Source organism: Biomphalaria glabrata, chromosome 6 (genome assembly GCF_947242115.1).
Source record: "Biomphalaria glabrata chromosome 6, xgBioGlab47.1, whole genome shotgun sequence".
NCBI classification, from domain to species: Eukaryota; Metazoa; Mollusca; class Gastropoda; family Planorbidae; genus Biomphalaria; species Biomphalaria glabrata.
The window spans coordinates 46,337,713-46,362,773 of record NC_074716.1 but is presented as its reverse complement, the minus strand read 5'-3'; the positions used below and the strand labels follow the sequence as shown (position 1 = coordinate 46,362,773).

General features: G+C 35.9%; 1 protein-coding gene and 1 long non-coding RNA gene across 5 annotated transcripts in view; one reads left to right on the top strand and one right to left on the bottom strand.

The window, feature by feature from the left end:
* Nucleotides 1–25,061, top strand: part of LOC106078264 (synaptotagmin-7-like) — a 465,097-nt gene that overhangs the window by 9,513 nt on the left and 430,523 nt on the right. For all 4 annotated transcript variants that reach the window (XM_056033680.1, XM_056033679.1, XM_056033683.1 and 1 more), the window contains exon 2: nt 15,826–15,994. The gene's annotated coding sequence lies outside the window, so the exon portion shown is untranslated. The remainder of the gene's footprint in view (nt 1–15,825; nt 15,995–25,061) is intronic.
* Nucleotides 1–25,061, bottom strand: part of LOC129926943 (uncharacterized) — a 37,798-nt gene that overhangs the window by 3,292 nt on the left and 9,445 nt on the right. The window lies entirely within an intron of this gene.

Below are 25,061 nucleotides of genomic sequence, written 5' to 3'. Positions count from 1 at the left end.
TTAATTACAGACATTTAGATCCTATTGAACATAAGTTCTAGCTATGAATTTATGATGATCACGATTTTCAAGTTTTGAGTTCTTTCTTTTTTGGTGTCTGCTATTGAGTATCGAACTGTTTGGCTTTTCTTTGTATTCCCATCTGAGGTAAATGTCTACCACAAATGTCCAAGTATTGATGGAAACATAGCAAGGTAGGCTACTCCACAGAGGGAGTCAAACTAGATAAAAGATGTATTAACTAGACTATGAATGAAACTTAACACAGTCTTACAGTCTCGAGCTCAGCTCCGCCGTTGCCTAATCTTTGGGTTCTTTAGTTCTTCGTGCTGGTCTTAGACTCAGGTACCCCCCCTCCCCCCCCCCCCGCTATAGTCCATAGTAGGCACTTAGTTAGCGCAGCGACGCACCATAGTTGACGGACTTCGAACGCGATATCTAGTGACGTCACGGATAATGGGGTTTGCTTCGTTTATGTTAATTGCATTCAGTTGATATTATGACTTCAGGGTGATAAGGCCATCCTATTACATCCAATCTCTGGCCTTTTAAGTAGCAAAGTAAGAAACCACTGCATCTATTTCTAAATGTGCGAGCGGCGTCTTTAGATGAAACAATGCCCAAAGGCCATTCTAGTATCCTGCATATTAGAAGCACCATCATAGCTTTAGCCTCGAAGTCTATTTAAGGATAAATGGGGATTTTCTAATTACATGGAGCATTTGTTCAGCCAATTTTGCAGACGTCTGGTTCTCACAAATATGGTAACCTAGAAATGACAATCTAATTGTCATTTCTTTGAATGTTCCATTATAGGAGATAACTAAACAGTATTTAAACAAAATAAAACTAATTTGATCAACTTTTCGTCTGAGCGCTGTCACCAATGAAAGAGAAAAATGGTGCAGAATGGATGTCCTATAGTACCGGTATTTTGCCAGAACTGCATTGCTCAACGGGTCTATTATTTCATTTTGAATTGTGGGGCTTTGAGTTCCTGCCAAATGTCAATATTCATAACAATTTTCTGAGGTTTTTGTATAAATATAGTTTACTTACTTTAGAACTATGAACCAAGTTTCAACCAAATAGCATGCATTGGTTAGTGAAAGACACTATTCCATTCATTTAGTCATCTCTCTATCTTCTAGATCTAAATATAGTTTACTTACTTTAGAACTATGAACCAAGTTTCAACCAAATAGCATGCATTGATCAGTGAAAGACACTATTCCATTCATTTAGTCATCTCTCTATCTTCTAGATCTAAATATAGTTTACTTACTTTAGAACTATGAACCAAGTTTCAACCAAATAGCATGCATTGATCAGTGAAAGACACTATTCCATTCATTTAGTCATCTCTCTATCTTCTAGATCTAAATATAGTTTACTTACTTTAGAACTATAAACCAAGTTTCAACCAAATAGCATGCATTGGTCAGTGAAAGACACTATTCCATTCATTTAGTCATCTCTCTATCTTCTAGATCTTTGTTTTAAACTTTCGCCCCAAATCAGTTTCCTCATTAATTGCAATATCACAAACATATTTAATTTGAACGATTCCTATGTAACACTCGGATGTTTCTCTGGCTTGATAAATATTTAATGTTATTTTCATTTGTTTTTTGTTTAGATTTTACCCACCCCCTTTTTATTCTGTTCTAATTGCATTAATTTTTTTTTTACACACTACGGAAGACAACAAAACAATGTGATGAAGACTTCCTGGGACACAGTCGTTCTGATAGAATGTTCTACACTATTTTACAGTGTCTACTTTGTCGGATTTAATAGTAATGGAAACATAACAATCGTGCCAGTTCAGTGTCAACTAAACATTTTAGTAATAGAGTTATGATCTTACTGATATTAAAGTAACATTAAAAGGATTGTATTCCAATCATAAAGATTTATTTCACAATATTTTAAATACAAAACAAAATTAAAAACAGATTAAGCTTTAAGAAAATTGAATAATTAGCAGCTGTATCAAAATTTCAATTCTTGCTTATCAGGACAATCCCTATAGACCTAATAGTCATTGTCGTCCCCCCCCCCCCCCGTACAACACAGTACATTACAATAAGCCTGATGGAAAATGGTTCCTTGCATTAAAGCTTAAAACTTTAGTTCATGTTTTATTGCAGTTAATATAAATTTTGGTACAACATTCAGACTATTTTGAGTTTTTTAAATTCTATTTACTATAGGCTTTTAGTAAAGTGCATTAATTTTTTTCACTCAGGTGTCATCCCCAAGTTTTCATGGTGGTCCCATCTGTTCATGAGTCATGGACCCATGGGCAATGAGCCCCTTTGCGTCATTGTTGCTACGCTTCAGGCTGTGGGCCCCTAATGGCCGTGGGCCCGGGTTCATTGAACCCCTTCGCGCCATGGATGCTTCACCACTGCCCGCCGTTATAGTCCAAATCTCTGGGTTCACTAGTTTTGCTGGTCCTTGACTCAGGCGCCCTCACTGTTACAACCCCAAAGACAACTTCCTAGTGTGGCTTCAGCATCAGATCAACAATGAAAACAGAACAGTTAAGCGCCAGGACGAAGGGCGTCTCTCTCTTTTGTTCCAGGATAACAGAACCCTCAATGTCCTTCTTATCGCTTGGTTTCTCCAAAACATTGCGTCTTTGTGCAGTGTAGAATAGTGCACAAGATTATGCGCACCTTCTGTACTGTGTGGAGACGGTGTGCAGGTCAGATTTATAAAAAAAAAATATCATAAAAGAACCTAAAATCTAGCAAACAGATTTAGAATGATGAAATCAAGAGTAACCCTAATTACAAATGATGTATTCTATCAGTCCAATCTTACGTCTGTCGCTCTGATTGACTCTGAATGATGAAATCAAGAGCAACCCTAATTACAAATGATGTATTCTATCAGTCCAATCTTACGTCTGTCGCTCTGATTGACTCTTAATGATGAAATCCAGAGTAACCCTAATTACAAATTATGCATTCAATCAGTCCAATCTTACGTCTGTCGCTCTGATTGACTCTGAATGATGAAATCCAGAGTAACCCTAATTACAAATTATGCATTCAATCAGTCCAATCTTACGTCTGTCGCTCTGATTGACTCTAAATGATGAAATCAAGAGTAACCCTAATTACAAATTATGCATTCAATCAGTCCAATCTTACGTCTGTCGCTCTGATTGACGGCACCTCAGCAACAGTCACAATCCCATTGTGTTTTCTATCACTGGTTTAGACAATGTGTGATCCGTTGTGAATTGTATTGTTACTTAAAGAACACCACAACGTCTGCCATGGGTCGATTGAGATTTCATCATACGTGTGTATTACGTCATAGCATGTTTGTTTGTCAAACCAATTATCAATAAGCTAAAAATAAAAAAAAAAGCTTCAGACTTTGAGGTCAAGAAGGCAGATGAGATAAAGCTAATCTGTCGCTTTGTGGCGAAAGGTAAACGAGGGTATCATGTGGCCAGAACAACGACCAACTTTATTTCTTCAACTACTGGAATGTACTCATTAGAGTTTGGCCAAGACACATCGTTATAGAAGGCCTCAACACTGACCTGCAACGTCACAACCTGTGGGAAGTTTAGACCAATAGCTAGTTGACACGTCACAGGTCTGCTTGACAGACTTAGAGACGTCCTAAAAATCCTGAAGGTCAAGATCCCTGTCTACAGCGAGATTGCAACTCGTGACTCCTCTGTAAGGGAGCTTAACCAGTTAGCTAGACACCGAAAATGAGCTAAAGTAACAATGTGAACTTCAGGAAAATAATAAATAAAAGGAACTAACTTTAGGCTAATTAAGTGACAAAAAATTTCTGCGGTACTGTTGATGCCGGTCTTTGACTTATAGCTACAGATAGCTAGTAAACAACTAAACCAATGTAGGTGTAAACACAACTAAATATAACTTTTATTATAAAATGGACAAATTCAACTTGAGATGAAATTAAATAAATTAAATAAACTGATACATAAACAAATCTAAACTCACTACAAAACCACATCCTTACACTCTGGCATCCTGGAGTTGTCTCTCGTTTTAAGCATAGATTACCACAGAGCCGCTTGTCTTGCATCTTTCTACAAGACTCACAATTAATGCTCCCTTTCTTCATCATCACCCAGGAAACACATAAACGCACACTCCATAACAAGTAACAACACTTGATTATTCACCAACCTATCTACCTATATTTCAACCTATCATTCTGAGTCAGTCTTCACAAATGTACACTATTAGCCTTACTCATAGGCAGCTATGCTATCTCTTTTATCCATGACGTTAAATGTGCTTGGAAAGGCGAATGCGCTGTCCAAATAACAATCCACGGCCCCAATCAATAAGTCAATCAAAGCAGTTAGGCAAATATTTAGTCAGTAAGGCCCACTCTATACCTATCTACCTTTCGATTTGTTGAATGAATATGCCTTATCTATTCATTGAATAAATCGAAATAAGTAAAATACATGAATGTAAGAACGATATATTCGAACGGCTGCCTTATAAAGTAATCTACTGCCTTATAAAGTAATCTAAGTCTTCTTGTCAACTTTCAGTTAGGCCTACATCAAGGGCAGATAAATTAGAAACTACAAGTGGGGGTGAAACTGTTCAATCTGATAATGGTTATCCAGAGTAACATTATTTCGTCAAAGTTCACTCGAACTTCGACGCAATACGTCGCCGATGTGGGATGATAGCCAGTCCGTTAAGCAGGGGCGGCGTTAGCAGTGGGTGAATGTCGTATGCGAGGCCTAACCTTGACCGGAAATACCACACTAAGAGCTTTCATTTAAATTGGTATGTATGATTAACAAGTCTAGGTTTATGAGAACTGATTGCGAATAAATCCATCACACAGTGTTTCAGCCTACAACGGATAGGCGGATTGGTAAGCTACATTACAATATGTGGCAGATGTCTAGGCCGTCGCCATTGCTAGTCAAGATCCTGTGTTCTGCTTAATATTTGACAGAAACTGGCCAACCTGTGATTCAAGGACAAAGGCCGTGGGCCGTAGTTCTTCAAACTGTCTGGTGCTGATTGTTCAAGGCTCTACCATAAGCTTTAGAGTCTCACTCTCAGAGTTCACATCCGGTTCTAATGAGACAAAGATGGCACCCGTCGATCTGATGACATCACGCTGCTTGCGACATAACGCTTCCACGTCACAATTCCATAGCACACATCCTACTCCACATAGATTCGTGTCAGTGTTAAGTCTGGGATGTCGCAACCTGTCTGGTGGCCTGTCACACTGACATTGGGTCTGCTGTTCCCTGTGGACAAGTTTTTGCGAGCTCTGTGGATCTCATTATATGGCCGTGCAGTATTACCACGCAGGTTCATATTAAACGTCAGGTGATCCAAAATTATGAACAATGTATCAATTCAAGATTGTAAATTAATTACAAAGCTTATACAAAGTATAGTTGTAACAATTAGTTTGTATCAGTCATGTAATTAAATTTGTAATAGATTTAGAACAACAATAATAAATCTGTACGATTAATACTTTTTTCTCTTACCAATTGTTTTTGTTTAGCGCTATTTCAGGCTTTCAGCTGTCTCAACACGCTTTGATCAAATCACTTATCTAGACCAGTTGGGACAAACGGAAAATGGGGGTGGGCTGAGAAAGAAAGGGATTTAAGGGTGAATTTTACCGTAATTGGTTTTCAAAAGCATTTACAAAAAGAAAAGGGAACGACTGAATTCGTACTCGTGGCTCGCGCTTCATTGGGCCGACGCGCTAACCACTCTGCTAGTGAGATACTTATGACTTGAGAAGATTGTAAAGTTGTTCATTGTTTATTTCAATTTAGAGCGAAGACCCATACAGGGAACTAATTCAGTTCGTACCACCTCTTCAGTCAAGTACAATTTCTTTCCCTTGTTTCTGTGGCCTTTCGTTAACAAGGGTATCATGTGTCCAGCACAATGACGAACCTCTTTAAATTATTTCTTCTTTACCTTGGGTAGACTCAAGAGCGTCCTGAAAATCACGAAATTCGAAATCCTAGTCTTCCACGAGATTGGAACCAGAGACCCTCGTTTCGGAACTCAAGCTCTTAATCGACCAGCCACCTATCCACCAGCAAGACATTAGGTGCCCAATAATTTTGCACAAGATCAAATAAAATTTTCTAAGTTAAACTTTAAATAAAAAGTTATTTTGTTACAAAGTGAAAATTAAAAAAAAAATTTTTTTCTGTTTGAATATTATTGTTCACAAAATGTTAAGTTCAACGAGGCCAATAATGTCGGCAACCTTGTCATATTTTGTGTGTGTGTCTAAAATGGTTAGGACTTTTTACTTCTTGACGGTGTCTTGACCTACTTGTGGAGGTCACTCCAAGTCTTCAGTCTAACGTTTTGTTTCGTTGAAACCTAGCTCATTATCTTTTCCATTTCCTTTTTGTGAGCGCGAGCAATTTATCTATGATTATGAAGGAAACGCCAGGCGAACTATTAATTGAGACCTTGACCTTCCAAAACCAGAATTCTAAGTTTTAAAAAATATATAAAAAAAAAACAACAACAAAAAACAGTCTTTTCAGTCCAAGTTCTTAACCTTGCAGTCTCAGTACATTTTAAAACTAGAAGCCATTTATCTTCCACATGACATGGAATTTCCGATGTCTTTCTGACAGACCCAGCCAAGCCAAAGACCGATACAAGAGTTGCTTAAATCATCTATTAAAGATGGTGGGCGAAATGTTTCGGATCGTGGGCCAGCTGAGGTTCAAAACATGTATAATCAATATTACTCCCATGTGAATCAAAATCTGATTAAAGATGATCCTATGTCATAATAAATATAAACTGTCATCCACACAATATCATCTTTGCTCTTGACTCATCAATAGTTGTTTGGACATTTTGTTTCACTGATTCCAATATTGAAATAAAAAATCTGTGTTTAGTAAAAAAAAAAAAAAACAACTTATTGGAGATTTTCACGATAAACGAAACAATGTCAAGGTCGCTTAATTGAACTTCCCTGTTGCCTAATAACTATTCAAGACTTGATGATTTTAGCCATATCTCAATACGTATCAAATTTCTGTAGTCACGATAGTTAGTTGCCAATTTGTTTTAAATTACATTGTAATTCAAAGGCTGATAGTCTAGTGCTTCCTCAATACTGATTTTATTCAGTGCTACAAGTTGCGAGCCAGTGGCATAGCTAGGGATTTGGGGGACCGGGAGGCTTGGCCTCTTTAGGGGCCCCTGCATTTTGACATTCGACATCATGACATTAGATGATATACTATAATAAATATATAAGTCTAATGTGTGGAATATATGCACCAGGGTCACTAACTTATACAACAAATTGAATAGCAAGATAACATACAGTGGCTTTATATTTAAAGTAAAAACAAATGTTGACACTCATTTGGCCCCCCTCCTTTCCAAGAAGGGGCCTGGGGAGACTTTAAAATTTGGACCCCTCCACTTACCCTAGCTACGCCACTGGAAAGAGGTGAGATTCTGCAGAATTAAAAAGTATTACATATGTTTTAAAAAACAAAGCCTATCAACACCTCATTATTTAGTTCACCGGATACACCATAAGAGATAGCTATTTAAAGTTTTTTTTTCCGCCAGGTATGAAAATCTCCAATACATTGTGTACTTCCACATTCTCATGTGTGTAAAACTTCAGCTTGGGGTAGTCCCCCTTTCTCTTTCTCAGAGTCATAACGATTCCTAAGTTTAAAAACCTTCCTCTCTGTGCAGACGTCGTTAAGGGATGCTCCCTGATAAACATTTTGACCGGCAAATCAATGTACATGATAAGACTACATGTTTTTAATAGAAATTATATATTTCCTTATTTCTGTACATCTTTAGTCGCCCCCGAAAGGGGAAAAGCTGCTATTAGTTTTGTGTGAACTGACTGTCCGTCGTCCGTCCGTCCGTCCGTCTGTCCCGTTTAGATCGCAAAAAGTAGAAGATATATTAGAAATCCAATAACATGATATTTTAGATATTTCGAATGTCTAGTGCAACGATTACATTTTGATTTCGTTATTTTCAAAATTAATTATTCTAGAATTTATTTTTTGTTTAAATGAACGCTTCGGGGGAGGTAACTCTTTATAATAGGTCACAGACTTTCACTGATAACTCTGATGGAAACAATCACATATTCACAATACTAACAGTCATGGGAACAAGTGACACCTGGACACCGTGGCCGGTCTTAGGCCACTACAACCTATGCGGTCGCAGTGGGCCCCGCGATTTCATAGGCCCCCCGCTAATTCTAGGTGTAATTATTAGATTGCAAAATATATACGAAAACTTCTTGGAAATCTGAATTTATTCAAATCTACTGAAAACTCATAAAAATCTCCTGAAAAAAAGAAAAAATTGTCATTTGTGGGTGTCATTAATTGCGAAAAAAGCCAATCCTACGCGCGATAAAAGAAAAAAAAGGCATTGTCATCTTTCCTGTAATAAAAGGTAATAATGGGGCGAATTTTCACCTCAATCAGAAGTTCCAATACTTTATTTACTTTTATAGTCACTGGCATATAAATATGACATAGGTTGCAAGGTTCGTAAAGTAAAGTTAGTTTGTTCGCAATTTTGCACTTAGTCAAGAATGAATAAAATTCAAAGGCGAATTTATTTTCTAATACAAAATCTTAACTTTCACTTACGATCCTTATTCCCTACCAGACTAGGCCCCGCGCTATCAGTTTCACATAGGGCCCCGCAATTGTTAGGACCGGGCCTGCTGGACACTGATACTAGTGACAGTCATGCCTGCAAGTCAGACCTTTACACTGACAGATCAGGAGTCATGTATACAAGAGAGACGCGTTTTAACTCCGTAATTATTTTTCTACGTTTCGGCGATATATGGTACTTTGCTCAGTAGTATTTCACTCCCCTGTTATGATTAAGCTTCAATAGCATTGTCGATGGTCATCAGAAAATGTTTAATTTGGTCTAGAGTTAAAGGGGAATGCATGCTCTTTTGATATAACACAAAATAAAGTTTATAGAATGAAACATTAATTTAATTTAATAAGGTCAAATCAACGATGGCATCTTCAATTAGGAGAGAAAGAGTTAAGGAGCATATATGTGTGCACCGCTGGGATGGATGGATACATGCCTTTTGACAGTTTAAAAAAAAACGTATTAAAGAAATCAACACACTGCTAAGAAACTGAACTTCAACTGCAGTCCTCGACTATATAATCTCTCAATAAAATCAATAAAAAAAAGAAAGGATTTTTCCAACTGACTTAATTCTACACTGACTTGTGGCCACTAGTCATCAAAAGATCAAACCAGTTTTGGTTTTTCTTTCACAATCATGTTTGTGGAATACATTGCCCCTGTCAGTGAAAACTTTGACCTAATTACTGACCTTGAGCACAAGATTTTCATTAATGGCGTATAATCTATAAATAGCTACTTTATTGGTGCATCTGGTGTAAAAACAATAAAACAAAAAATAACAACAAAAAACTGAAACGCTGTTTCTGGTTTTTAAAAGGTAGATCCATAGACTTATATCTACTACTAGACTGGAAACCGGAAATAAATTCTTATCCGCGACTGATCGCTCGTGAACATTGTGTAGAAAGTTGGTTCAAGGCGTTGTTTTGTCAAGTAGTTCAAAGAAGTCAAGTTGTTTTTTTTTTAACCCTAATCTATGTAACATATAATTTATTTGTTTATATCTAGATCTTGTAATTGATTATCAAATATACACACAAAAAATCGCAATTTAGTGTTGCATTCAGTCTTTTGATAAAGAAGATTACGTATCTATAAGACGAGAGTACTCTTATTTTTGATGTTCATTTACTAGATCTAGATCTAAAAATTAAATTATATGTTACATAGGTTAGGGTTGAAAAAAATAGCCTTTACTTCTTTTAACTACTTTACAAAACAGCGCCTTGATCCAACTTTCTAAAAAAATTTCACGCCATTTTTTTTAGTGTTAAAAAGTCTCCATGCCCAGTCTAGATATAGTATATAAAAGTCTATGATTTCATTAAGGTGAAAGTATTAGACTTTTTGTTTACACCTTACAACTCGTTAGATACGGGAAAAAAAATTGAATAAACTAATCAAGGAGAGTTGAAAAAAAGATCAACTGCTACGCGTTGAGATAGAGTTAAAATTATAGCTCAATACTTTTTTTTTATCATTTGGCAACTAGTTGAGTTTAATTTAGTTTCCTTGAGACTGCTGAGTTTCTAGTTAAAATGTCCGATAATTTAAGATAATTTTTAATTGGTCCAATCATTTGGAATTTTGTAGACACTGATACACAGAAAAGTTTAATATTTATGGATTTGCCTTCGCCAGGGCCGGATTTAAAGGTGCGGCTAAAAATCCGGGGGGAATCCAGAATAAAGGGCCTTCACAAAAGAGATTAAAATAGATTCGAATTTCGACGGGTCAGAAACTTAATTTTTTTTTTCAAAAATTATTTTTCGCATTTTTTTAAGTGCTTGCAAAAAGTGTTGTGATTAACAATTATCTTATCTTATCTTATATAATACAGACGTTACTTCAAAAAGAAGATGACTACGTCCTACGCGTCATGCATTTAGTCATGCATATTAACCAATGACTTAAATTCTGCCAAGTCACTGGTTTTGCTGGCTAGCTCAGGCAACCCGTTCCATGTCCTAATAGCACTACAGCTTGTAGCATGCTCAGAATAAGTAAACACAGCTCCGGATTTACGAAAGTGCGTCTACCGAGCGCCTTACAAACTAAAGAATATAAAAATTTTAAAACTAAAATATACATATAGTATTAACTCCAGTGGCGGACTGAAAGAGTTAATGTGTGTGCGGCCTACTGCCACACACGACTCAGGCCAATCACACAGGTCAAGGGCCTGTCGAACAAGGGACAGTACTGTTAGTGCACGCAAGTATGACCTGTGCTGTGGTCATGTGACCGAACGCCTTTACGGTCGAGAGACAATGTGTAAAGAAAGGACAGTAGAGTCCAGGACAGCAAGCAGTAAGGACTGTGTGCTACAAAGTGAGTCCTCAAAAATGTAGCTGTACGAGCTAGAGAGACTTGTAGTGATTAGTTAGGCAGTTCTGTTGTGAAGCAAAGCATTTGAAGTTAGTGTAGCCAATTGCGTTTATTGGCTGTTGTTGATGTATTTGCCATTAAACCGTCACATTGTTTATTGAAGCTCTTGTTGTCAAGTTCTTGTGTTAGATGTGCTGTTGTGTTTAGCAGTGTTTACAGAAGGCCTGATAGAGAAGATCGTAACAATATTTAAAACTTTTTTTAAAAAAGGAAAGTGAAATTAAATTTTCAAGAGCTCCATTTCTTCCTTTTAAAATATAACATGCTTTTAGATAAAATCATTCATAAGTGGATCTTTATTAAAGCTTTCGAAAAATTGTAGGGGCCTCCACTAATTCCTGCCCCCGGGGCCTAGATACCTAAATCCTGCCCTGGCCTCCACGCATGATTCAATTTCATTTTTTTCCCTTATCAAGTTATACACGCGTGAGCTTTGATCGTGTGACTTTTTTTTTATTTTTTTTTTGCGCATGCTCGCCTGAGCGTGAATAATCGTGCCAGGTTACAGGCCTGACAGTTCGTAATTTTTTTTTTCTTTTCCACATTCCACAGTACCCCTTCCTGGCAAAACAGTTCCATCATTTGGCGTGATCTATGCCAGATTTCGTTGAGCGGGTGCGTTGACATGCATAAAATAAAATGGCCAGATAATTTGTTTTTATACCGCCAAATCAGGATAGAAGATACGTCGATAAAGGGAATGATCACATGTTAGGCAATGGAGCTCTTGCCTTCGCGTAGTTTTACAACTCATTCGCTTGGCAGGTAAATATAGGGCAGGGTTTCTCAAACTGTTGGGCTCACACCTTTGACAGTAGTTATAATCTTATGTTATATAATACAGACGTTACTTCAAAAAATATGATTACGTCCTACGCGTCATGCATTCAGTCATGCATATTAACCAATGACTTAAATTCTGCCAAATTACTGGTTTTCCTGGCTAGCTCAGGCAACTCATTCCATGCTCTAATAGCACTAGGGAAGAAGAAGTATTTGTACAAATTTGTCCTAGCATATGGGATGTGATATATGTCATTATCTTTGTGTCTTTCAGAGTATTTTATTAAATTTTGTTTTTGTATTTGAAGATTATGGTTCAGTGTTTTATGTATAATTGCTACTTTACTTTTGAGTCTTCTCTCCTGAAGTCTTTGTAAATTTAGTGATTTTACTAAAGATGTTACTCTAGTCAAATCTGAATATTCGTTTGTTATGAATCGCACTGCTCTATTTTGTGTCTGTTCCAGTATCTTAATGTTTTCTTGAGTTGAAGGGTCCCAAACAGAGCATTCATATTCTATTATTATAATTAATAATTTAATTAAGAGACGCTGTGTCTTCTTCTAAGTAAGACCTTTTTTTAGTATGTTTATATCAACCGTTTTCACGAGAGGAATGTTTAAAAAAGGTAAAAGTAAAGTTCCCCTTTCAGACCTTGTGGTCCGTAGTAGGGCAGACGATGTAAAAGTGATCTGTTTCTGTGACACATCTTTTACCAGACAGACAGAGTGAGTTTAGAGAGCTTTGTAATAAAAAAGAGATAAGTTATATTACGCAAATATAGGCGGCATTTTTTTTTATGTCTACCATTTTAACAGTAGGCATACATTTTTAATTGAAAGCGTGGTCTCCAAGGTTACAATTTTTTTTTATAGTCTGGATATACCCGGTGTTGAGACTGTGTCACAGACATAAGTCTCTATGGAGAGAGAATGGACAAGGATAATATGTGATCAATCGCGTTGTTTTTATAGATTTTTTGGAACCGGAAGTTCAAAAAGGTTTCTTATTTCTTTTAAGGTCATAACCTATATAACGACGAAGAAAATAGGCACCATAGTTTCCTGGTATACTCTTTGAAAAAAGTATTCAGTGTAAAATTAGATAGAACTGTTTATGTGTTTGAGACAAAAATAATAATTATTTTATATTTCTGACAGTTAAGAAAAGTGACTGCAGAATGTCTCTGGTAATCGTGCGATTCTACTCTTGCACAATATTCCGTTTATCACATTATCAGAAGATGTTGATCACAACATCAAAGGAGGGTGGCTATAAACACAACGTAATTGACAGCTTGAGAAACAGAGGCGTGACCCTCGTGGCGACAAAGTTTAAATCAATAGCGCCTCAAGCTTCAATCATGTCTTGGAGTTCCCCCCTCCCCCCAAAGCGGAAAACAAATGTGAAATCTGAAATGACGCAATCAATCTCCGTGCGATGACTTGAGATCTATTGCTGTCAAAAAGCCCTATTCTGAGCTTCCAATATCGTCAAGGCTATCTATAACATTCATCAATCTTGGTTAGGCTTCATTGTGTTACGTATCTCCGTGACCCCATTTTCTCGACCCCCCATCACGGACTCTACACTTCCGGTTGCCCAGACGTTGCGCAAACTAGCTGCAAGGGGGTGTTCACGTTTGAATTCTCGTTGACCTTTTTGCACTACTCGATGTATATTACAGAAAGGACGAAGTGATCAGATTGAAATCAAATAGGCGTGTCCATTCCTAATTACAAGGAATTATTTCGTCTTGTATCTTGATTGATTGGCAATTGTGAATTATTTTAAGTGTGCCGGGACTAAATGAATGCTTCCTGTTAGCGTTAAATCAATGCCAGTTGAGAATATATCAACAAGTTTATGTCCACTTTAGGCAAACACTAAATAGTTGAAAGTACATTATTAGGTCTTTGCATTTAGTCAATTTGGATATTTTTCATTTACTTCTAATTCTTTTAATTAAAACATTCAAAAAATAAAATTATCAAGCACAGGTAGTCGGTATCTGTCTGTCTGTCCGTCCGTCCGTCCGCCTATCTATCTATCTATCTACCTATCTATCTATCTATCTATCTATCTATCTATCTATCTATCTATCTATCTATCTATCTATCTATCTATCTATCTATCTATCTATCTATCTATCTATCTATCTATCTATCTATTTATCTATCTATCTATCTATCTATCTATCTAATCTATCTATCTAATCTATCTAATCTATCTATCTATCTATCTATCTATCTATCTATCTATCTATCTATCTATCTATCTATCTATCTATCTATCTATCTATCTATCTAATCTATCTAATCTATCTATCTATCTATCTATCTATCTATCTATCTATCTATCTATCTATCTATCTATCTATCTATCTATCTAATCTATCTATCTATCTATCTATCTATCTATCTATCTATCTATCTATCTATCTATCTATCTATCTATCTATCTATCTATCTATCTATCTATCTATCTATCTATCTATCTATCTATCTATCTATCTATCTAATCTATCTATCTATCTATCTATCTATCTATCTATCTATCTATCTATCTATCTATCTATCTATCTATCTATCTATCTATCTATCTATCTATCTATCCATCTATCTATCTCTGCTTTTTCCCGTTTGTGTTTTTACTGTTGTGTACAAAGGAAGCTTTCTTCTAAGTTATTTTCAATTACTATATGTCAGAGTATGACAAGACCATATGCTGTTATAAAGATGCTATAATCTGAATTCTTTTTGTATCTGGGTCTTATCACTTTAATTTGTTTAACTACTTTGACTCTTAAAACAGAGAATGTAAAAATCAATATTAGTTCTGTAGAACATTGTGTAGAGAACAGCGAACCTTCTGATTTAACATTACACACACCAGGCTAACAGACTCGAAGTCTCCCAGTGCAGTGTTTTCATTGCTAGTAATATGAATCGATCTGTTTGTTCGTATCATTCTGTGTAAAAAGTGTTCAAAGTGCTTGGCTACTTAACTGTGGGGATTGAGGTCGAATCCCGAAGTAGACTAGGATTATTTTTTTAAATTCTAGAACAGAACTGAACGCCTCAGGTCATTATAAAATCCTACTTGATACCTGTCCACATTTTTTAAAACACAAAACGAATCCGTGTTCTAAACTGTTTAAATGTCAGGGAACGTGAGTTACTCAATGTTATACTCATTTGTAAATTTTTTTTTTGCATCTAATCTTTTCAGAAATCGTTCATGATTAAGTAAAATATGAGCCACTGAAAGTTATAGTTACGTGAAAAGTTTTGTTAAATTCCAAACTGCTATATTTTAGGTTTTGAGAATTCCCATGCAGGCCTAGTTCCTGTGACGTAACGTATGGCTATGATTTCAAGTTGAAAAATAATAGTCAGTCATATATCTGCATATAACAAACAATGCAACGGATTTAGTTTTTTTTCGTTCAAAGAAGCACTTAGAAGGTTCTGGAAAAATGTCTTCTAGTTATCCGAGTTGTCTTGCTTGTTCTGTCGTGATTTGAGAATGTCATAAACAGTTAACTTGGTTACGAGAATACACGATTCTGAAATCCTAGACGCCTCGCCAACAATTACATGAGAAACAACTGGTCGATAGGGGCAAGCATTTCAGGACCAGTGCTTTGAGTTTATGGAATATAGAAAGGGTGTATCAGAATGTCGTATAGTTTGAAATTGAGCAAATATCAGTGCTTCACCAAATAGATTTGTATGTCTTGGTCCTTTTGGTCTAGTTAGTAATTCATTTTCTGTATAAATCACACTTCTTTCACCAGACACACACATACACAAAAATACTGGGGTCTCTTCTTCTGGAAAGTTATACTAGATACTCATACTGGCACAATATGTGTAGTTACAGAACAAAAAAATCAATGACATTTCTTTCAATATTTTTTTCTTTCCTCTAACAGATAGTGGATTTGTATTTCTCTAACATCTGAGTGAAATTGAAGAGGCCAACTGGATTACTGTGTCCCATTGTTTTAAGTGAGACATTGTTTGTTTTTCTGAGGAGCAATTCATCGTCGACTTGAATAGTAAGCGTGGTCTGGAGTGAAGGATATTGACATTTCTCATTAGGTATGTAGACATCTAACACTGAAGATGTTTGTTTGCATGTCTTGTTTTCGTAAGGTGTTTTTATGTCTTGTTTTCGTAAGCTGTTTTGTATAACTTAAGATGTTTTGTATAAATTAAGATTTTTGTATAACTTAAGATGTTTTGTATAACTTGTTTTCTTAAGATTTTTATAATGGTCTTATTTTCATAAGATATGTAGACATCTAACGCATAAGATGTTTTTGATTGTCTTGTTTTCGTAACATATTTTTGTATGTTTTGTTTTTTTAATATTTTTTTAAATGTCTTATTTTCATAAGATGTTTCAAAGTTTTACCTAAGGCTGCTAGTTACAGAAAAAAAGTCTGGACTAATTGGATGTTATTGATTTGTTTGTTTGCCAAACGTATGGTGTTGGCAGCAGCTAGGAAGTTAAATTGTCTAGTAAGCTATGGAGGGAATGAAAACAAAAAATTCCAACCATTTGCTGCCAACTCAGTGAAAACAGAAAAAGTGCTAAACTAAGTGATTGTGCTGGAGGATTCGGTTGATATAAATTTAAATGATGACATATTTAATATATTTTGTAATCAATTTTTTATAATACGTTTCCTTTGTTTTTTTTTAAACAAATGTTTTTAAAACTTTAGTTTTTTTATCGAAAGGAAGGTCTTTCTTTATTGGCCGTAGGCCTACATGTAGAATATATTAAATCTATTCTAGCTGTCTTAGAAATATTATTACTTGAAATTAGAATCTTTGAATTCCTGTTTGGCCACTTCTAATGATTATTCAAAACAAGCTTTGTGTTCCAATAAGAACTTTTACATAAATACATACGTTTAGCTGATTTTTTTTCAAAATGTTTTAGTGTATTATACTAACTTTATAGAGGCGACTCAACAGAATAGATGTTTATTGACATCGGGACATCACAAACACATAATGACAATGTCTGTCTTGAACAAGGCCTCTTCATCACTTTTAGACTTTGGCTGAACTTCTCTATCTTCTTATTTTTATATAATACAACTAGCCGGTCATTACCCACGGCCTGCGGGCCTTAGTTTGTGTTTACTAATCTAGTGGATTGGATTAAGATGTATGTTAAACTTAGCTAGTGATCATTTTCATGTGTCAAAGTAAAAAAACTATCTAAGCAAATTGTAGTTTAAAAAATTAGATCTAGATCTAGATCCTTTCGATCTTGTCTCATGTAAACATGGCCTAGATCGATGAAGTTATAATGCTTTCATAGAGTTGGTCAACTTTTTTTTTGAGGGTCTTAAGTTTGTTTTAGGGCTACAATACATACACTACGGTCTAAGTTAGTATTCAAGGAACATTTATGCCAAGTATTATCAAGATTGGTCAAACTGTTTCGATTTCTGTTCGGCACATACATACATACATACATACATACATACATACATACATACATACATGCATACATGCATACGCCTTACTTTCTACTTTATAATATAGATACTATAAAGTATGTGGTGATATGACGAAGTGGTAATGTGGTGATGTGACGATGTGTTAATGTGGCAATGTGGTGTTATGGTGATATAACGATGTGGTAATGTGACGATGTGGTAATGTGGTGATGTGATAATGTGGCAATGTGACGATGTGATAATATAGCTATGTGATGATGTGATGATCTGACAATGTAGCGTTGCAACGATGTGGCTATGTGGAGATGGGGTGATGTGGCAATGTGACGAAATGAAAATGTGCTGATGTGGTGATATGACAATGTGGCAATGTGACGATGTAATAATGTGACGATGTGGGGCGTGACGATACTTTATAAGGTCGCCCCGGACCGAAACTTATTGGGTCACCACAGTTTGAGGTCATGCTAACTTATTTGATCTAAATTTGTAAACTCCATGGCTGAAGTGTTTATTTGTAATTAGACATTGTCTAATTGGTTTTTAGATTGATTGATCAAAGTTTGAAATCTGTAATCTGTTTTGAACTTAACAATGACAGGAGCCAAGGCTACGTACGGCGATGTCAGACCTCCAGCAACACCCAAGGTCGTTGCCTAATCTTGTGGTACACGCTCTGGACTGTCGTTTCTGTGATCTCGATTGTCCCAGGTTCAAACCCTGCCCTCTGCCATCCCCCGTCGTGTGCGAGGTTTTGGCTAGCATGTTTATTATATTCAAATCTCATGGAACATCCGAAACATGTCAAATATTTAACAAACCTCTAGCTCCCGCTTCACCTTTCACTGCAATCTTCGCAACAACCACCCGCAACGCCGATATTATATATTCAAAGCTGCATACCCACCCACCAACACATACACGCACAAACCAAGCATACACACTATTAACGACCCACGAAAATCTCTCCACTAGCTACCATAAAATCAAATATGTCCATCGACTTTATAATCTTTTTTCCCGCCAACGGTTTCTATGGTAACAGAAAAAAGAAACAATAGCATAACCAATTAATTGAGTCGAATGATTAAAATCTGGTCTTGTTGAATTCATGTCTGTGTCCGGAATATGTTTGCGTACTTTTATATTAAAGTTTGTACCGAGAAAAGATTCATTCAAAAACAGCACGCATATTAGAGATGTTCATAATAAACTAAACAATCTAATACATTTAGAGAGGCACCTCAACGATATAGAATATAGATGTTTATTTACAAGGGGACATCACCAATACACAGAACAACGTCTGCATTGAGCGCAGCCTCTTTATCAGTTTTAGACTTGGGCGGAAACGTCGTACACTTCTTCCCAATGTCAACATCCTTCTCAGTCTAGTCTCTATCAGTGCGCACCTTCTGCACTAGCTTGGATAGCGGCGTGCATGGCGGGGGTTGTAAAAATATATTATATTAAGGACGCTAAACTAAATAAAAGGCAAATAGATTACTGTTAGCAACTAAATGCGAAAAGAATTGAGCTATAATTTTAACAATATTTCAATACATTTCAGTTGATCTCCATCAAACATCTTTTATTACAGTAGATGCTCATTCGTTTAAAAAAAAATGCGTTACGTGTACAAGTCATAGTTGGAGATCTTCATTCATGGCTGCAAATCTATATATAGCACTATTTTTGGTGTATCCGGTGTACAGATAAAAGAAGCGTTTAGAGGTTATGTTTTTCTTAAGGTTAAATTATCATTTTTTTGCGCACTTTTTAGCACTGCAGAATCAACTTATAGAAGCTCTTTTCGTTTGTAGCTTTGATTTAGTTGGCAGCGTGGAAGTGGAATTTAGCGTCCTTGACATTGTTTAGTTTACCGTGACATTGTCCGATACGGAAAACCAACTCCTAGATACCCCTCCCCCCCCCCCCCCCACTGGTCCACAAATCAGATTGGACCAAAAGCGCTCTGAGCAAGCTATAAGCATGAAAGTAGCGCTATATAAAAGCTATAATAATAATACGTCCAAGAGCTTCAGAAATCATACAACACGAACAGAGATAGGACTATATGTTATGTATATAGGGTCTATATGCAACCTATATGCAGGGCCGGTCCTACAGATTGCGGGGCCCTATGCAAAACGAATTGCGCGGGGCCTATTCTGGGTTGTGATAAGGATAATAAGTGAAAATTAAGATTTTGTATTCGAAAATAAATTCGTCTTTCCACTTTATTCATACTTTACTAAGTACAAAATCACTGTCAAATTAGCTTTACAAGCCATCTACAGTAGATAGTAGGTTTTCAACAAAAAGTTGATAAACATTCAGATCTGCCTTTTAGATTTACTATCAACTAGCAAAATATCGCTTTTGTTTTTTTTTAAGAGGTCGAGATAGATTTAGATCTATATTTGTATGCCAGTGACTATTAAAGAAAACTAAGAATTTGAACTTCTTGTTTTGGTTAAAATTCGTCTTATTATTACATTTTTTATTAAATGAAAGCTGACAATGCCGTTTTTTTTTTTTTGCTGATAGGATTGGCGTTTTCCATTTTGAATGACATCCTGAAATGGCAATCTGCGACCGCATAGGTTGCAGTGGATTAAAACCGGCCCTGTCTAAATGTAACCGATACAAAATCTTTATGTAATTTATACGTAAGCTATCTTCAATCAAATGGTAAGTGTTAGGAGACATGTCATATTGGCCAGTGTGTCAGGTTGCTAATTGTGCTATTGGTCGTTTCCTAATCTCCACATCTTAAAGATGATCCATCGTTTGACACATGGGAAGTAACTCACGTATTCCATTCTTTGAATGGCCAATGAGTTATTCAACTTTAAAAAAAATCAGTTTGTTGATTGGAGGAAATGAAGTCTCTGCTCATTCCTCCAAGTTTTAATTAAAATTCTCAACCGGAAGATTAATGTGGCTAAATGAAATATAACAAACATTTCGATTCTAATTAGTTCGCATGAATTCTAATAATACATCAGGAGAGAGAACCCGACAGACTACATATTGGCAAACATGTTTTTAATGGAAAATTGATGAACATAAATTAAAATGAAGAGATCTGTAGGTCATATAGTAGACTTACAAGAAGTAAATTTAGACCGAGACTGACGCATTGGAGAGGGGAGATAGAGAGAGAGAGAATAGATACTACAACTTGAGAGTCAGAAAACAAAGATGACAGGAAAGATATGAGAAAGCGAGAGACGCAAACAGTAAGAGAGAACGATAGAGAGACAGAAAAAAAGAAGGCAGAGAGAGACAGAAATAGATAGAGAGCGAAAGAAAGAAAGAAAAAAGAGAGGCAGAGAGATACAGATGGAGGGGGGAGATAGTGTGAGATTAAAGAAAAGTCAACAGAAAGAGAGAGAGAGAGCAAGAGAGAGAGAGAGCAACAAAGAGAGAGAGAGAGAGAGAGGGAGAGAAAGAGAGAGAGAGAGGCAGAGAGAAATCTATGGAGCGAGAGGCAGAAAGAAAAAAGAAAGATGCAGAGAGAAAGAGAGGCAGAGAGAAAAAAAGAAAGATGCAGAGAGAAAGAGAGGCAGAGAGAAAAAAGAAAGATGCAGAGAGAAAGAGAGGCAGAGAGAAAAAAGAGAGAGAGAGAGGCAGATTGAAAGAGAGAGGCAGAGAGAAAAAGAGAGAGGGAGATACACAGAGTGAGATGAAAGAAGAGTTGAGAGAGAGAGAGAGAGAGAAGGAAAAGAGATGAATTATAAAATATAACAAATGAAGCGAAATGTGCAAGGAAGAACAATACTATTGATAATAATTTAGTAAAGGTGTTTGCGTACATTTATGATTTCCAAGTTTATATCTATCAATTTTTACATTCCAATATTACAATGCAAATTAAACGATCTAAGACAATCTCCACATAATTGCACAATTTACACCAAAGTTTCAATGAATTTACTCCCCTTTCATGTAAATTAGTGTACTCCTTAAGGGGAAGTAACCTAGTTCAATCTAAAACGCTCCATGTATTTATTATTTGATCCAAGGTATCTAACTCTCTGAGGCTTTTAGGTCGTCACCAATCGCGTCATTATGTAGTCTGAAGAAGTGACCTTAACTAGTGCTTCTTGTTACTTCATTTTCTGAAGAGCTCTCATTAAAGAGTCCACCCTAACCCATATAATACATTGACTGGAAGTGAACGGCTTTTGCCTGCCAGAATCGTCTGACCAGCAAATGTACTGAAATTATAGCTTCGCTGTTCATTCTCAGTTCATAGTTTATCTATCGGATTCATATAAGATTTATATACAATGTATTTTTGACGCTGCACTAATCCTTGTATTATTACAGTTTGTATTTAATATGACAGTAAAGAGTCTTTTTCATTGTAATAGTGAAATAATTATAATAAGTATAAGTGGCAAGCGTGCTCGAGAGGCCAAGTATTAGTTTGACACCCGACTCGAGCAGAGTTGTGTTTACTGAGAGCCTAAAGGCAGCACGGAAAATCTTCTCCCAGATACCCCCTCACCTCCACTGGTCCACAAATGAGATTGGACCATAGCGCTCTGAGCATGCTATTAGCATGTAAGTAACGCTATATAAAAGCCATAATTTATCTAATTTATTTAATATTAATTGTCAAGGCTGCTTCAATTTATTAACAATTAATAGCATATTTACATTTCTAGAACTTATGCTAATATCCAGTAGAACTAGAAATAGCCCAGAGAATTAAAAATAAGCAAGAATCTTTTCAACAAAAATTTCTGGTTCTTTCTTGTCTATAGGGGAAGCTAATTTTAAAGAGGGTATAAATATATGCAAGGATAGACACTAAGCGGGATCAGTCAATAAATTTAAGACTTCATGTTTAGTGTATTTTGTAAACTTATTGTTGAAATTACATTTTTTTTTGTTATATGTTGTGTTTAACTTTTTAAAACAATGTCTACCTGTGTGATTAAAGTGTTTTATTTTGTAAATAGAAATTCTGTTATTTTTTCTCACTAAATATTTAACATTCATTGGACATCTGGTCATCAGATATAACTTCTGCCAAACACGGCGACATAATCAGCATTCGGTTACATTACAAATATTATAGATTAACATCAGGAGGCGAGTTGATTTGTAACATCCATTTGATAAACACCTAGATCGCCTCCTCGTGGATTTCACTTGTGGAAGCCAAATATTTTAAGTTATAGACTAGTCGGCATTTACCATAGTCCTCCCAGGCTTTGCCTCATGTCGCTAAGTAGATGTTTGTGTGTTCTGAATGAGGTAAAATTATTCGAATTAAACTGTTCACATTAAGATTTATATTAAACAGGATCGGTAGACGGAAAAAAAAATGTATACACTTAATTTCTTACACTATATTTATTCAGTGGTGTAGCTAAACATTTAGGGGGGGGGGGGCTTGATTTTTTTAGAAGCCCCTGCATTTTGACATTCGACATCATGGCATGACATAATGTACTTAATAATTATATAAATATAAATTCCTATTGGTATAGTATATAAGTAAAATAAACAAAAAATAATCATTAAAACTCTTTTAATGAATAGTACCGCTGTTTAATGGCGAGATAATACACAAGTGACACATCTCAGTTCATATCGCCTCACGTCTTGTTTTCTGTGCAGGCATCTATAACATTATCTAGATCAGTGCTGTCTAGTAGTTTAGACTCCACGTGGATAGCAATATTACACGGCAGAAATGTAATATTTAATGTTGAATGTAAAAAAAAAAACAACTTTAGGACATTCATTTTGGGGACCCTCAGGTGGGGGCCCGGTGGGACTTTCAAATTTGGACCTCTCCCCTTACCCCAGCGACGCCACTGTATATATTGTGTAATATGTTTGTTGAAATCTATTTAAGTGTATCTGTGGATTATTACTAGGCCTCCAATAAACTGTACTTGAGTTATTTCAAACATAATGAAAAAAATATTACAAGATGGGGGTAAACAACAGACCAACTCAGAGCATTGTGATGAGAATCATGCAATAAAAAGAAGGTTCCACTAATTAGACAGCAAATATAAACTGCAATCAACAACCCCAAAAGAAGTGTTGCGTGATTGTCTACAGTCCAGTCTGCTAGACTCAGATCTCGAGCTTCAACTCCCAGTGGAGGCTGGACTTTTTAATGGAGGATTTTCGGATGACCCTCAGTTCATTCTGCTTGATTGGAGTCTTGAGTTTGACCTACATGTTTCTTATGTCCCTTACTTCATTCTACGTTATTGAGTCTTGGTTCCACTATCTATCTATCTATCTATCTATCTATCTATCTATCTATCTATCTATCTATCTATCTATCTATCTATCTATCTATCTATCTATCTATCTATCTATCTATCTATCTATCTATCTATCTGTCTAATCTATTTAATCTATCTATCTATCTATCTATCTATCTATCTATCTATCTATCTATCTATCTATCTATCTATCTATCTATCTATCTATCTATCTATCTATCTATATATATATCTATCTATCTTTCTGTCTGTCTATCTATCTTACAATTAATTTTTTTTATACAATTACCTTACATAGATCATCATAGCTATATGATCATCGCTAGATGTAAGAAACTCATTTCAGGCGTGCCAGTTGGCAGTCAATACAAAGAGACAAATGGAAACCTTTCACTGGCCTATGTATGTGCGCAATTTCAGCATGCACTTATTTCAATTAAGCAAATCAGCAAAATAAAAAAACCAACCTGGCAAGTACGCGTCCCTATATTATTCTTAACGAGTGTATACAGCCTATTGATTCCATGTGCAAATCAGATTATAGTTCAATCTGATTGGAATCAGTGATCAACAAACTAATTAATTTGTTGGTGAAGGATTTATTTCGCTGCGTGCCTGGCAATTATAACTGACCGAAATAAATAATTTCAATAATTAATCTTCAGGTTTGTTGGCTAATTATTATTTCTTGTTGTTCAATTCGTGACTTTTTGTTTTTACTCTGTCCGAACTTTTTTTTTCTGTTCTCAAAAGTCATTAAATTAATCTCATGGCCAAGTGAAGCTGACTCCCCAGTCCCCACCTCCCCACCCCCCGCTGCCCGCCAAGAAACTAGAATGTTAAGTATGACAAAAATAAATGATCAAATATCTTTTAATAAATGTAAAAAAAAAAGACATTCCCAGGTATGTGCCACCTGATACAACATCGGATGTATAACACTCAATTCAGGAACAGCTTCTTATAAGTAAATCACCATATCTCCCGAAAAATATTAAACAATTATCTTCCCTTGCTTCTTGTTAGTCCTAGGCCCAATGTTATGGAGTGTGAGTGTGTTTCTATAGTGACGGGTGAGAAGAAGTTAGCAATCGGTTGGTGGCTATGTGAATGACGCAAGATAAGCGGCATTGTCGTCAGACGACTCCAGGATGCCAGGGTGTAAAGACGTGTTTTGAATGGGAGATTTGTTTTACAATATAAGTTTATTTTCATCTCAAGTTAAGTTAAATTTGTTTCTATTATAATAAAAGTTGCATTAAAGTTTGTTCACAAAGAAGTGATTAAAGTGATTTAAAGTCTTTTAAGTTAAAACATTAATACGCCTTCAGCGGTTTAGTTGTCTACCAGGAGTTTGGTGCTACAAGTCAACGACCGTCGACAAAAAAACAACAACTGGTGATTGCTACCGCACTAAGTGAA